Genomic DNA, 16,128 nt, shown 5'->3' with positions numbered 1-16,128 from the left:
TGTGTGGGTAGGGTAGAGTCTGATTACTGAGGAGGTGTGGATGTGATCTAAAAGGCTGCCAGTCAATCAAATACTCAATCAGGCGCATTAAGACAGCTGCCAAAAATAATGTGTTCCTGTGTGACTTAATCTGAATTGATTGTATCTGTGTGTGCTCTTCTAGTCCTTACTTGTCCGTGTTAGGTTTCCTTGTGTGTGCTCATCATGTGTGTGTGTGTGTGTGTGTGTGTGTGTGTGTTTGGTAATACCACGCTCTGGCAGGGCGGGCTCCTGGCAGCAGACCCCACAGGCCTGCTATGAGGAATCAATTCAAATAAATCTCCTACCCTGAGCTACCTCAACCCTGCATGACACACACTCACCCAAACACACCTGATGGAGAGAGATGAAGCAGAGGAAAGAAGAGGAAGAAAAAGAAGAAGATGTTGATGCAGAGGTGGAGGAGGTTGGTATTCTGGTCGGTATGGTAATAAATTGCTGTCTAGTACACTTAATTACACTGTAACTCTAATTTTTTTGCCACATATAATTGAAACACCCCTTTTAATGCAGGAGCTTTCGTTGTTCAAAATCTGTTTCTCTGGTTGGCAGATATTAATATAAAGTAGCACGTAAGCATAAGGGGGCAGAATTGTGGAAGGGGCGGAAATATGGCACCGTTCGATAATTGTGATGATTTTCAGACTTCAATTTCAGATTTCAATTAAAAAAGGTGCAGAGATTGATGTGGAGGAAGAGGAATAGAGAGTGGAGAGGCTGCGAGGAAAACAAAGAAACATAGAAAATGGCAGCGTGAAAGACACAGAGGCTGAATGAGTCAGAGGGTGAAGCATGAGAGACCTGTGATATTACAGAGAGCTATATATGCAGGTGAATATTCACAGGCACACGCAAGCACCCATACAGCAGCGTAACAAAAGGGGACTCATTCAATGACAGCGCGATAATCCTTCACAGAAGGCCCTTGTTGAAATGCACCCAAACAGCACCTTCATATAAGTGTAGGAGGGCTCCTAATACAAATACATTATGAATAAATAGATAATACATTCTAAAGAGACAAACGCAAATACAAGTAGGAGACACAATGTTTGCTTTCCCCACTTGTGGGTCTCTACATGTTTTCCATCTACACAGAAGCCCAGGTATTAATAGCCCCTTTATACACCTTTTAATGATATTCATACACTTCACAAATTCCGGACTTATACCAATATGACCTGCTATTGACACCTTACAGCTCAGAGTACACTTACCTGCCATTGAGCGAGAGAAACATTGATGCTGAGGAAAAACAGACAAAGAGAAGAGAGAGAGAGAGGGTAGAGAGAGGGGATAGAAAAAGAGAGAGAGAGGGGATATATAGAGAGAGAGTGAGAGAGAGAGAGACAGAGAGAGAGAACCTTTTGCACATCTGCCTTTGAGCAATCTTTAAGCAGGCTGTCTTTCAGTAACTTGAAGGGGATTAACAAGACTGGCATTATGTCTGAGATATGACAGGGGAGCAGAAAAGTGCCAAAGGCCAGTGCTTGTCATTTCAGATAGCAGGTGGGGTCTTAAATGTGGGGTCTTAAAGGTGGGGTCTTAAATGTGGGGTCTTAAAGGTGGGGTCTTAAATGTGGGGTCTTAAAGGTGGGGTCTTAAATGTGGGGTCTTAAAGGTGGGGTCTAAAAGGCTCCTGGCCTGGGTTGGCACCATCAGGACCATGTCAGGGCTGCTCTCTGAGGTACTACGTTGTGTTCAGTGCGTACTTCACACAGTAACCAGAACGTTCTAGAAACATACTGAGAACAAAATACTGAAGAACGCCTCAGCATCCCAGAAGGGCATCTTCATCAGCAGAAGAGCTCATATCACCGTCCTCCATGTGGCGTCCGTCTGCTCGTTAAGCTTCCGTGGAGGTAGTTTGTCATCTTGTTGCTCTTCTACTACTTTTCCAGGTCTTTTTTCATGCTGAGACCAGTGGCACCGTCTCCCCCAAAACAAATCGAGACTGCTAGTCGTCTTTTATCACGCTCAAATAGTGCAGGACTGTTACAGACACACATATGACGGTAAATACTGTAGATGGGTGGTGCTGTGTTTCAAAGGAGAGTTTCACATAGGGATTGTGGTCATGAAATATTCATATTGAGCTGATGGAACTGTGCGGATGCGGATGCAAATGCAGCATAAATAATTGCTAAAAGAATGATTTGGCTGAATTATCTGAGTCATTAACCTAATTGATTTCACTTCTGTTTCTCCATGTTATAAAAGGAAAACATTAGCATGCTGATCATGAATAACATTACATTACATAGCAATACATTGACAAAACAGCAGCAAAGCAGACAATCAAACGATCCTTTACAGGCTTCCAAATAGATCTTTTTTTAATTATTTTTATGAGATGTTTTTTCTAGGCAAGCCCATATGTATGCAGTATTCAGCAGATTAATGCTGGGATTTGTGAAAGCTTTAACACCAGTCTCACACACACATTAAAACACACACACACACACACACAATGTTTACCCTTTCAGCACACTCACCTCAGCCGTCTGAGGTTTTAACGTTGTGCAAGACCTTCATATTGCAGATGCCACTGAGCTATCACTATCGGCTATCTCTGACTGAGCGGCCATATTTACATAAACAGTCAAGGAGGTCTGAGATCTGAGCCCTTCCTCTTATCTCAGAGAGTGCATCGTCAGTGCCCACCAAATAAAAAAACGGAAGCTAAGGAGACTCTACTGGGTATAATTTGTTATATCACATGCAAAGGGGAGTTGTACACTTCCTGGTTGTATGTAGTTCCCATAATTCTGCGTGTCCAATGTTATGTGTAATTCTCTTTTCGTTTAATTAAATTAATTAAATGTAATGAATGAATTTAGAATGTTGCCATGCTCCCTTTTAGTGTTATCATCAGTGTGTTGTTTGAAATGCCGCGCCCCGCTTGCCATTCAATATCAGTTTTCTGAAGCTTGTGTCATGTTCGATAAAAGGCAAGATGCCGAAGGAAAGCCATCATTGCTCCTTCATTACGGTTCATTTAGAAGCCATCATTGCTCCTTCATTACGGTTCATTTAGAAGTCATTCAAGACCAATGGGCCGTCTTTACATCTGTTTTTAAAATAGATTCTATGTACCTCTAACCATGTCATTCTTTGTTGCTTTCAGGAGTATCATTCATTTGTGGGTTAAATTGTCCATTTTATTTCTACTTCCTGAGTCTTTCTTGTAGATTCAGCTGTTACTTCGACTGCCTTGATGGATCTAGCCTTGCTTACTAACAAAAATAGACCACTCTCTTAGCAATTCATGTGGGTGTCATTCTATCTGAGAATGTTGCCCAAACAAATGTTTGACCAGATTTTGACTGATCCCCTAGCGCTGTCTTCGTGTTATGAACATTTTCCACCAGCGGTCATGACAGATCACATGTGGACACGTGTGACATGATTTGACAAGACATCTGGAGGAAGGAGTCCCTTTATGTTCCTGTATTTAATATTAGCTTGCTATTTAAAATGTGCTCAGGGTGGATTTGATGCAGAGCGTGACCAATATAAACGCTCAGATATTGGTTAAATGGTGCTGAACTTGTCATATTGATCTAAGTGCTTGTGTTTGCTCCAAGGGGGTTCAGGCTCTGGAACTCCTGAGACAATTTGATTGTTTTGGCACTGTATTAATACAATTTTATTTAATTGAATTGATTGTGTTGGCATTATAGTAATACAATTTAATTTAATTAAATTGAATTGATTGTTTTGGCATTATAGTAATACAATTTAATTTAATTGATTGTTTTGGCACTATTAATAAAATTGAATTGAATTGAATTGAATGGAGTAAGAGTGGCACTATTACAGACTAGAGCTGAAGGCTACTATAAAAAGTATCTACACGTCGACAAAAGTCCTGTTTTTTTGTCCCTAAATAACACTACAGAATATATTAGGCACGGTTCCATGAGCATGTCCTACAAGCTGGGAAGGTTATCCTCTGTTCACTACAGCTGACAGAAATGCCAGGGATGTCGGGTTCCCAGCCAGAGGCCGTCGATGTGAACGTCTGCTCCTGTGGTAAGAGCCTGTGGATAAAAACACGCCTGTTGCTCGAGGCGAACAGACGTGCCAGGACTGTGGGTTGAAACAACACGCGTGTGTTGAAAGGGAATCAGTGACTAGTGCATATTCATGGTGCCTCTGTTTCTGTGTGTGCATGTGTGTGACTATCTGTGTGTGAGCACATGTGTGTGTATTCTCTACATGTGTGTATGTCTACATGTGTGTATGTCTACATGTGTGTGTATGTCTACATGTGTGTGTATGTCTTCATGTGTGTGTATTCTCTACGTGTGTGTATGTCTACATGTGTGTATGTCTACATGTGTGTGTATGTCTACATGTGTGTGTATGTCTTCATGTGTGTGTATTCTCTACGTGTGTGTATGTCTACATGTGTGTATGTCTACATGTGTGTGTATGTCTACATGTGTGTGTATGTCTTCATGTGTGTGTATTCTCTACATGTGTGTATGTCTACATGTGTGTGTATTCTCTACATATGTGTATGTCTACATGTGTGTGTATTCTCTACATGTGTGTATGTCCTACGTGTGTGTTTTCTCTACATGAGTGTGTTTTCTCTACATGTGTGTATGTCTACATATGTGTGTATTCTCTACATATGTGTGTATTCTCTACATGTGTGTATGTCTACATGTGTGTGTTTTCTGTCAATGGTCTGCTACATCTGTAACCTGTTATTGATTCAGTGAGCAGACCTCATTAGAGAGGTGAACATGCTGTAGTGGAACAGAGGGGAGATCGGGAGCGGTCCTCACAGCAGTCCCTCTGGCCACTGAGTACACACACACCCTCTCTCTTCACACACACTCACATGCACAGACACACTTACAAACAACACATACAAACCCATACACACGCACAAACATGCACATACACACTTACAAACAACACATACAAACCCATACACACCCACACACATGCACATACACACTTACAAACAACACATACAAACCCATACACACACACACACATGCACATACACACTTACAAACAACACATACAAACCCATACACACCCACACACATGCACATACACACTTACAATTCAAACAACACATACAAACCCATACACACGTACTTACATGCACATACACACTTACAAACAACACATACAAACCCATACACACGCACTCGCACACACACTCACAAACCCCCCCACACATACACTCTCTCTCACACACACACACACTCTCTCGCGCACACACTCTCTCACACACACACACACACACACACACACACACACACACACACACACACACACACACACACACACACACACACACACACACACACACACACACACACACACACACACACACAGAGTGAGTTTGCGGTATGCAGAAGAAATAAGCAGAGCTGCTGCATGCAAACAGAGCTCAGCATGGGCCAGTCTGACTCAGCACGGATTATATGACTGGTCACGTCTTTGGGCTGTTTCCTCATGTCAAAGAGAACTGTTCTGTGATCAACAATGGTGAGAATCTTTAATGCACCTCATTTGCACAGTTGCAGCTTGTATAAGACCCAGAAAAGCCTTCCCTGCTCAATCTCTACAAATACAAAAAACACACTTATAATTAGTTTTTTTCATACAGTGTCATCTCTCTGTGTTAGTTCAGGTCATTCTATGCTACACCACACTCAGTGAGTGGGGAGAGAGGAACTGCTCTATTGGGAGGGTAGCGGCTGTATAATCTACATTGATACAGACAAATGTGTTGAGGAAAGTAGAACTCTGTGCTCATAGTAAATCCTCATGCAACTTGGCATAAAAGAATCGACAAACATACAATGATACATTCAAAAACACCACTGTCAGTCCAGCAGCACACATGTTATCTGTGTAGTTTGGAAGCCAGAAAAAATCTTGCTAGGTTAACTTCATACTAGTGCTGTCAGTTTTTTTTTTTAAGATTAACATTCTTTTTGGCCTCGCAAACTGTGTAGTAGGCTAACGTTACGGTTTGAGTGAATGGTGAGCGCGATACGGCGAAATAGATGATAAAAAGCTTCTGAATGAAAAGTTTACTTTTAAAAGTTGTGTTTGCACTGTTGTCTGAAAATGTCAACAGGCAGCTGGCTGAAAGCAAAGAAGTAGTAGGCTTACCTTTTATTGGTAACCTAACTGTTACAGTTCATTGTTTCTGAAATAAGAGGCCTGACTGCTATGTTCCCAGCAAACTTGGAAAAAATGTAATATTAAGCCATGGTTTAACTGCACTATAGGCTGAGTCCTTGTTTACCTGAAATGTAAACTTTATAATTTTATTTTGTACCGCCCTGTTTGGCAATGTTGGTTTTCAATAAAATAAAACATTTGCATGAAGCAAGCCAATCCACTTTTCCATGTTGATAAGGGCATTCAAATAAAAATAAAATAATGGAAAAAATAAATAAACGAAGGGACATTTAGAATATATAAAAATTTGCGATTAATCGCGATTAATTTTGAGTTGACTATGACATAAATGCGATTAATCGCGATTAAATATTTTAATCGTTTGACAGCACTACTTCATACACAAGGAAGATGGTAGATAGAGGGGGAAGATATCTCTCAAAAACCACAAGATAGACATTGCACTGGAACAGTAGAATCATTTGTGCTTCTCATTAGTGTTGGGGAAAAGGATGTTTGATATAAACCTGAATTAAAGATGACAGTGGACTTTCGTTCTGTTAATGTTATAAGACCTTGAACACAGTTTTCGTAGCTGCATGGATCACATTGGAGAGTGGCACATAACAAACCACCTTCAACAGCAATCCTGCACAGAGAGACTCCCACTCAATCATGGCTTAATTAGGCATATTGGCCTTTGCTTAATTAACTCAGTGAACATCCTTTAGATGGTCCCAACCGTGTCTGTTCTCGAAACTGTATTTCGCTTCGATTCATCTTTTCAGAAATTGGTTTAGTTCTACCACCACACTGAACTGTCAGAACAGATTAGTGGGTTTGGCAAAGATGCACCAAAGCTAACTGATAACCGAAATCAATGGCTGCTGTAATTCTGTCATGATTGGAACTTGTTGTTGCTTTGAAAGCCTGAGAAAATGAGTAAGAGAGAGAGAGAGAGAGAGAGAGACTGGCTAGCTGTGGGGTTAATTTGCATTTCTGATGAGTAAATGACCCCCTCCATTGGGTTACTTGGAGATTGGCTCCAATGGTTAACAATTTATATGCTAATCAACTTGCATAGTGGATAATGTCTCATTATTCTTATTATTGCAAACGACATACACACATATACGCAAACAACCACATATGCAAACACACACACACAAACACGTATCTAGATCTAGATATGGGCAAGAAAGGAACCCTAAGTATCATAATTGTGCAGCAAGAGGATGATTGATTTGTTTACTCGTTATCAATCTGAAGCAGGCCGCTGTTTGTGAAACAGAGACACCCCCAGATGAATTGTCTTCTGTGTAATCTATGCCACTGCCTGCGTATATCATCACACAGTGTTACATTCACTCTTGCTGGACACACACACACACACACACACACACTCACACACACACACACACACACACACTCACACACACACACACACACACACACATACACACACACACACACACACACACACACACACAAACACATACAAACTCAAATAAACATACACCTTATCTAGGACCTAACACACCTGATGGGAACACACGCTAATCTACATCACAGTACATTACAGTACATGGTGGCGGTTCTGATGCTCACTGATGCTTTAAGCAGGGCAGGGGCTGACTGGGTCACTTAGTAAAGCATCTTAAATAAAAGAGCACTGGCCCTGACACAGGATTGTATAAGCAGGCACATTCTTCTTCTTCTTCGTCTGTGTGTGTGGTGTGTGTGACCTCTAAGACAGCTCCCCCACTGTTACAGGAGGCAGGGAAGGGTATCTAACCCTCGTTTGGACACTTTTTTAGCACAGTGGAGTTTTGGAGGCCAAACTTCCCTTAACAGACATCCTCTACCATACACACCATAGTACGTGGCATCTATTGCTATACACACAGACATACTGCCTTACAGACAGAAGTGTTCTCCATCCACTGCCATACAGACAGACAGAAGTACTTTCCATCTATTTCCATACTCACAGTACTTTACTTCAATGCATATCCACTACCATATCCGCACACAGAGCATACTCAAAGCATTTGTCTAGTGTCTCTTCCCGGCCGACCTCAAGCAGATGGCCCCCCCTTATGTGCCATGGTTCTTATGTGTCATGGTTTCTTCCTGATAAATAGGGAGTTTTTTCTTGCCCCTGTCGCCATTGTGCTTGCTCTAAGGTGGTTCAGGCACTGGGCTCTGTAAAGTGCCTTGAGACAATTTTATTGTTTTGGCGCTATATAAATAAAACAACATTGAATTGAATTGAATTGAATTAAATTGAATTGAATTGAATTGAATTTAATTGAATTGATTTGAATAGTTGTGGGTGGGTTGGAACGAGGAAGCCTGGTGTGCACTGGGTTTCTCTTTCATTCAATAGAACAACTTTAATCGACGCTTCCAGATAGGGTCCTCTGAAGACAAATATTACAAAAGGGGACTTACTCTGAAGTTACATCCTGAAGTTACTGTACACCTGGCCAATCTGTTGTTACTGTACACCTGGCCAATCTGAAATGACTGTACACCTGGCCAATCTGTTGATACTGTACACCTGGCCAATCTGTTGTTACTGTACACCTGGCCAATCTGTTGTTACTGTACACCTGGCCAATCTGAAGTTACTGTGCATCTGGCCAATCTGTTGTTACTGTACACCTGGCCAATCTGTTGTTATTGTACACCTGGCCAATCTGTTGTTACCGTACACCTGGCCAATCTGAAGTTACTGTACATCTGGCCAATCTGTTATTGGCATGATAATAGTTGTGGTTTAAACTCAGGGCTTTATAGCACAGAGTTTGTGCAGGGTGTGCTTCCAGTATTCAAAGCCTGGTGTTCTCAAAGCCTCAATGCCTCAAAGCTTGCAGGGTCTGTAAGAGTCTAGGCTCTTCTTTGGTCTCCAGTGTTCACCACACAAACTTTAACCAGTGTGTTTAGACAGATAATCCTTACAGATCTATCAAGGCCCTGATAAACATTCCTCACTCAAATAAAAACACAAACAGACTTTTTTAAAAAACGAATGTCAAAACGTCATATATTGTCTCAGCCGCCACACTCACAAACACAAATAAAATGTTTCCTGCGAGATCCTGTATTGTAAGATTTCAGCCTCCTTCCACTGACTGGAGTTCAATCCTCAGTGATTTAGAATCTCAGGATGCTTTGTTTTCCCCACACTGGTGAGACAAAAAGCCAGCTGGATGTAATTCAGGCTTGATAAAAAGCGTCCGCCCAGAAGTGAGGAAGGTAACTCAACATCCACTCAAAGAGTGCAAGGCAGAGAGAGGCAGACGGCTGCAACAGCAGGGAATTAGAAAAGATGAGTCCCTTTAACACCAGCTCTGAATGCCAGCCTGTGATGACAAACACAGGGGGGTTCAGTCAAAACAACAATAAACACCTCTCGAAAAGCCACTCGTGATTTGTACCCAGCACAGAAGGGCGGCTGTGATAATAAGTAAGTAAGTAAAGTTTATTTCCAGAACATACTTAAACACAGATAAAGCAGAGGGATGCTTCTTCTCTGGTGATCAGTGCTTTCTGCTACAACTGAACAGCAAATCAACGCAATGTGTACACCAGCACATCATACTCAATGTGTACACCACCACATCATACTCAATGTGTACACCACCACATCATACTCAAGAGAGGCCGCGGAGAAGAGGACTTGATTGCATCACTGTGCACATGTGTGTTTGTGTGTGAGTGCGTGTGTGTGAGACACAGAGAGAGACACACACAAATCCTTTATTTATCTCTCACTGGTCTTTGGCAAAGGGTGGAGGCGTGTTAAGATGTACACAAAACTCAAAATAAGTGGAGGGGCATCTCTCTTTCATAAATGCTAGTCTTTGATGCGCAGCCCACTATTATAGATATCAACGTTAGGCTTTGGCACCCATTTAGAGGTCAGAGAAGTTCTTCAGCTGAACAAGCCTTAGGACAGAACACCTTTGATGCTTCATAGAGTAAGAAGTCGTCAACAAACCCACTTGCTTGCTGTGAATTCTCCGGACAATGACCTGCTCTATTCACACATAGGCTCAATCTGACATTACACAGACTGTGTACTAGGGAGTTGGCAGGGTAAGGTCCGTTTTTTATGTCCAGTCTGACTGATTCAAAATGAATATCACATACAGCTCCTCTCTGTAATGTCTAGATAAGTTCAAGGTTGCAGTGCATGTCTGAAAACAGCTATAGAGAAGCACATAGCACAGACAAACAAACATACAAACACACACATGCAAAGGGAAACCCAGTGGGTGTTATAATAATTATATAACAGTGCATCAGCTCAGTGTGCATAAACCTGGACAAGTGCTGTCTTTAACTTTGAGTCTGGCATGCGCACACAGTCAACAGGCCTCTAGCCTCGTCTGGTGTACACATCAAAACTAAATATCCCCCTGCACTTCTATGAATGCTAAGGGCGGTGGGGTCTTTTACCAATATGTGTTTACATTTAATCACTTATCAACTATATGTCCCAGAAATACTTTTTTTTCCGCAGTGCAAGTGAAAATAGTTTGTTGCCGTTTCCCAAACATTTCAGTACTGCCATCGTGTCAATATTTGGCTGTCGTTCTACAGAATCTGCATACTTTTCAAGACTCCAATCCTGCAAATGCACAGCCTAGAGAGCAACATATGCTGTCACAGCATTCCTAGTATTTCTTCTATAGATACTCTCCAAGATGTTGAATGGGTTTGAGTTTGGGTGTCAGACAGGAGAACCACACAAGTTAGCATTTCTTCCCTTTGCCTGGATTTCAAACAGGCCTGGCCTAGCTTTGGTATATGTTTAAGATCACTGGTTTCCTAGGAGACAGATCCTCTGCAGCACACCTCTAAGTTAGGAGGGTGGTGGCATGTCTTTGAGCTAGAATGTCTTTCCCTCCAGTTACCAGCCTGAGCATATTTGGGCAGAGATTACAGAGCGCTTCCAATTTCCTGGGAAAGTCCACACAGATAAGAGCCCCTTTCAATGCCAGACTTGCCAAACGAAACAGACAAGCATGCCAGCAACCTCTCTGTTTAACACAGTCTGAGGCATTTATAGAAAGCTCATAAACACACTGGACCACACACTGGAGGCTCTAATAACACGCCTTTGGCATACACAGTGTCCTCGCCTTTGCCAACAACTACCAGCGAATCAGCCAGCAAGCAATCTGTCCCTTTTGGTCTACTACACCCCTGTCACTTTGGAGACAGCTGAACAATTATTTTACTGTCATTCCTTCCTTCGCAGGAAAACACGCTGGCAGGTCTGAGATCAGAATGCCAACACGGCCATGATGCACTTCACTGCACACTTCATGATGTTAGCCGAGCGGCACTCTTGTTTTGGGAACAAGACCTGCTCTAGCCTCTCTGGCCTCGATGTCCTCCAAAACAGTGCTGAGATAATATAGATAGGCTATACGGATACAATATGAATTAAATGAGAAATAAAGGACAATGTTGATGGTGTCTCCACATGGACATCAGATTAAGGCATAAGGACATAATAATAATATAATTATAATAATAATAATAATAATAAGGACATAATAAGCATACTGTCTTGCCATCTTAGAGTGACAGCTGTCATTTAGGCTTGGTAATGCTATTCATTTTCCTGTCGTGCCCAGACTGAAATGACCCATTACTGACTCATAAAAGAGCTGGTTTCAAGAAATTAGGAGAAAATTAAATCAAATATTTGTCATTATATTCCATTTTGGATATTTAATCATTTGCATTTAGACTGAATCATGTAGATGTTCTTATCCAAAGCGATGTTATATACATTTCATTAGTATTCTCCGTGCAATATGAACATCTGACTAGAACTATTAGCACCGGACTCTACCTGATGAAGTAAACAGTGCCATTTGCATCTATAAATGAGTCTGATAGCTTCCCTAGCTAAATATAAGGTTGGATCTGGACAAATAACTTCTGCACATCACAATTTAGAACACACACACACTTTACTGCAGCTAATTTCAGCACCAGCATACTTGATATTTCATGAATGGGTGTGTGTGATAATACAGTGTGTGTGTGTGTGTGTGTGTGTGTGGGGGGGGGGGGGGGGGGGGGTTGGATGAAAGAGAAAGAGGGGATAGAAGGCAGCAGTGGAGAGAGAGAGAAAGTGGGGAGAGATAAACAAAAAAAGAAAGAGTCTGGGTAGACACAGAGATGACAATCTGGCAGAGATCAGGGATGAAGATGTGTCCGAACACCTCCCATGTCCCACACCCACACACACACAGCGCAGTGGATGAGGGCACAGAGGCTTAAATAATAAATGACCCATCTCTTCCTCTCCTCCAGCAATGTGGCATGTGATCTGTGCCCTCTCTGTCACACACACGCACACACACACACACACACGCACACGCACACGCACACAAAGATCGAAGAGCATTAAGAAGAGAAACCTCTGCTCTTCCTGTTCCTCTCGTATCCATGTTTGCAGAGTGCCAGAGGGCTGCCTCTGTGAAGAAAGCCGTCACGGCTGGCTTTTCAACACATGCAGACAAATTACTCCACAAATGAGTAACGATAATATCATATATATATATATATATATCTAACTACTGTATACTTCAATATATATTTAAATAGTCTGCAGTGGCATATTAGCATATCTTCAATACACATTTCCTATGTAGATAACGCAAAAATTCAATAAAATAGATGTTACGACTGGTGGGTGATGTGAAGGACTCAATTGCACGACTCAGCACAGGGGTAGATCGAAAGGGTGAAACGTTTTACTAGCCGAGTTCGGTACACAGGTAGGCAGTCCAAGAATAGCAAACAAATCCAGACAGGGAATAGGCAGGAGAATAGTTGTAGGGCAGGCAGAGGTCAGAAGCACGAGTAATCACTTCAACAACGAGAAAAGCGCTAAACGCTAGGAACACGAGGAGCAGTGGAAAAACAAGGACCATACCATGAAACAACAATTTACGAAGACACAACGAGGAACAAGAAAACAAGGACTATATATACACACAGGCAACAGATAACGAGGGACAGGTGAGAACAATCAAGGCGGGGCAGACAAAGACACAGGTGGACTAAACAAGGGGAATTAACAGGACACAGGTGAAACCAATGATACACACAACCCGGGAGATTGGGAACAGGTGAGGGGTGGAGACATGGACAACAACAAGAGGGCACATGGCATAGACAAACAAACATAGGGAAAGCACATGGCGGGAACAAGGAAGCACGAGGACTAGACATGGGAACAAACATGTGACCACACAAGGGAGACAAACACAGAAATTAAACACGGACAGAACACAGACCTTACAATAGATCCTTAACTTGAAGTGTATGGCTTCCCTATAAGTTAAGATGGATAAGGGATGACTAAGGATCATTAAGCACGGGGGATGTAGAGAGAGCAAAGAGAGAGATTTCAAAAAAACACATCTATTCTTCTTTTTTATCATTGCAGTGTTTGACAAGGCTCATTTTAAAGTTGATGGTATGGGCTGAAGAGGCATGAAATGGGAACTTAAAAATAGAAGATGGCTCTTAGAGATAACTGTAATTAATGTTCTTGAAAGTCTTGCCAGATAATAAAAGACTACACAGAGACTGGGGATGATGATGGAAATTAAGGACAAGGAGCAAAGTTTGCCATGCTCTGTCTCAAAGTCTCTGATAAATCTGTGAAATAAAAACACAATATTCTCCTCAGTAGAGCCTGTCTTTCTCTAGAGCTGTGTAAAGATGTGCTCTGTTTACGAGTTTGAGAGAAGATATGAGTGTGTTGACACTGGTGGTAGGTCTGATGAGATGGAGATAAGCGCAAGAAATTTGAGCTGGTTCCAGAAATTGGATTTCTTCCCTTTTTCCTGAGCTGCAGTTGCAGCAGTGGGCAGGCCCTATGAAAAAAACTGTACTTGCAATATCACCAGAGCCAAATAAATGATCCAATATCCCTATACCTTTAAAAATATATACCTGTATAGTTACGTATAAGCCAAGACTCCTGCTTTTATTGTGAAGTGCACCACCCAGTCAAGTGGTGGTTTTACAATCAGGGAAATCTTTGCCAAGTGACGGTTTTACAATCAATTTACAGACCAACTGATGAGCACAAGTTAGTACTGTAAATTCTTCTATTCTGTGCTTGGCCTTTCAGAACCAGCGCCACAAGCTGCTACACCACAAGCAGGTGTTCTCTCTCCTCCAGCATGCAACAGCTAAAGGCACATCAGGTGTGATCCTACCTGGACGAAGGCGAGAGCTAAAGGCACATCAGGACAGGTGTCATCCTACCTGGACGAAGGCGAGAGCCACCCTGCTCCAGACCTCCGTACGTTATCTGCAGCTGACCAATTCTCACCAGACACCTGCACCTCTCTACCGGACCGGGCAGAGGATCTGGTTGTCTACCTCGGTTGTTTACCCCTCTGGGTATTGTTTTAAATATATCACTGGGCTTTGGCAGTACTCTATACGAACGGCCATGCCAATAAGGGAGAGAGAGGGGGGGGGGAGAGGGAGAGAGAGAGAGAGCGGGAGGGAGCAAGAGAGAGAGAGAGAGGGAGGTAGGGAGAGAGAGAGAGAAGCCAGCTCGGAGTCCGTTCCCCATCTCCAAGGTGGTCAACCTGGCGGCTGTCAGACTCCGTCCGCCTCGGGCCACGAGGGTTCCCCCCGCTTTCCACCTATCAGGGAGAGCCTATCATTCCCCGCCACCAGCCCGCCTCCAACCCAACCCGGGTCATTGATGGCAGTTCAATGGAGAGTTAGAGGCCACCAGCCCAACCCAACCCGGGTCATTGATGGCAGTTCAATGGAGAGTTAGAGGCCACCAGCCCAACCCAACCCAACCCGGGTCATTGATGGCAGTTCAATGGAGAGGTAGAGGCCACCAGTCCCTGTTGGATTGGGAGGGGAATGGCCCTGAAGAGAGGACCTGAGTTTTCAAAGTGGGATGTGTCTCTGTTGAAGCATCCAGCAGACCGTCTGAATGTACCGTATGGTACTGTGACATCCCGTTCGGACACTGGCTAGTTACTTTGTGCTTTCTGCAGGTTATTCAGCTATACCAGGGCTCTTCAATTAGTTTGGAGCTGGGGCCGGTTCTTTAAACTGAGGCAAAGTCAGGGGCCAGAGGATATGAGTACTCACGGTAACAAATAAAGAAATTACAACAACATACTGAAGGACTGAATATATTCTATTTCGTAAGTGCTTAACAACATATGCCCAAGAGGGCGCATAGGCCCAAGGATTCAAAAATCAAACCAGGTGAGCAATAACCAAGCCATATTAACAGACAATTGGAGAAATGCAATTAACTAACAAAAACATGCACTTCATTGTACATAGCTGTACCAACACAACTTTACTAGTCATTATCCTCAATATTTAAGATTAAACTGATTTGAGTAACAGGCAGAATCAAATGTATCTCCACCAACAAAGTGCATTGCATGGAACTGAATAGGATTGTAACAACTTAAAAGTGCTTGGTATTCTATCAAGGAAATGGGTTTCAAATTTCATCACTCAGTTCAGGTGAACTGTATCAGTTGTTTAGAATTTCATTAATTTAACTGGCAAACAACTTCCAAGTGCACCAATTTTTTGTTTTACTATTCTGCCCCCGCTTCTATGTGTGTGGCATGGTCACTCTAGCCTGCTACATTGGCTCGGCAGATAGATAACAGTTTCCCCAAGAGAAAGTCTGAAGCTTGAAGTTATTTTCAAACCTTTACTTAGGAAGCACTGTAAAACTGAGCAGACTTACAGAATACATCTTAGTCATCTCATCTTGTAACATTCGTTTCTAAAAACAATCACTTAGCATTGCATGTTTAAACTACGTTAGCTTAATACTAACTTATAGGGGAAATTCCATAGAGACCGCGCTAGCGATTAGCATAT

At 42.4% G+C, this 16,128-nt stretch overlaps 1 protein-coding gene across 1 annotated transcript in view; it reads right to left on the bottom strand.

The window, feature by feature from the left end:
- Positions 1 to 16,128, bottom strand: part of rxfp1 (relaxin family peptide receptor 1) — a 56,944-nt gene that overhangs the window by 27,575 nt on the left and 13,241 nt on the right. The window lies entirely within an intron of this gene.

This window comes from Clupea harengus, chromosome 6, assembly GCF_900700415.2.
Source record: "Clupea harengus chromosome 6, Ch_v2.0.2, whole genome shotgun sequence".
Lineage (NCBI taxonomy): Eukaryota > Metazoa > Chordata > Actinopteri > Clupeiformes > Clupeidae > Clupea > Clupea harengus.
The sequence above is the reverse complement of the archived record's forward strand: the minus strand, read 5'-3'. Positions and strand labels throughout refer to the sequence as shown.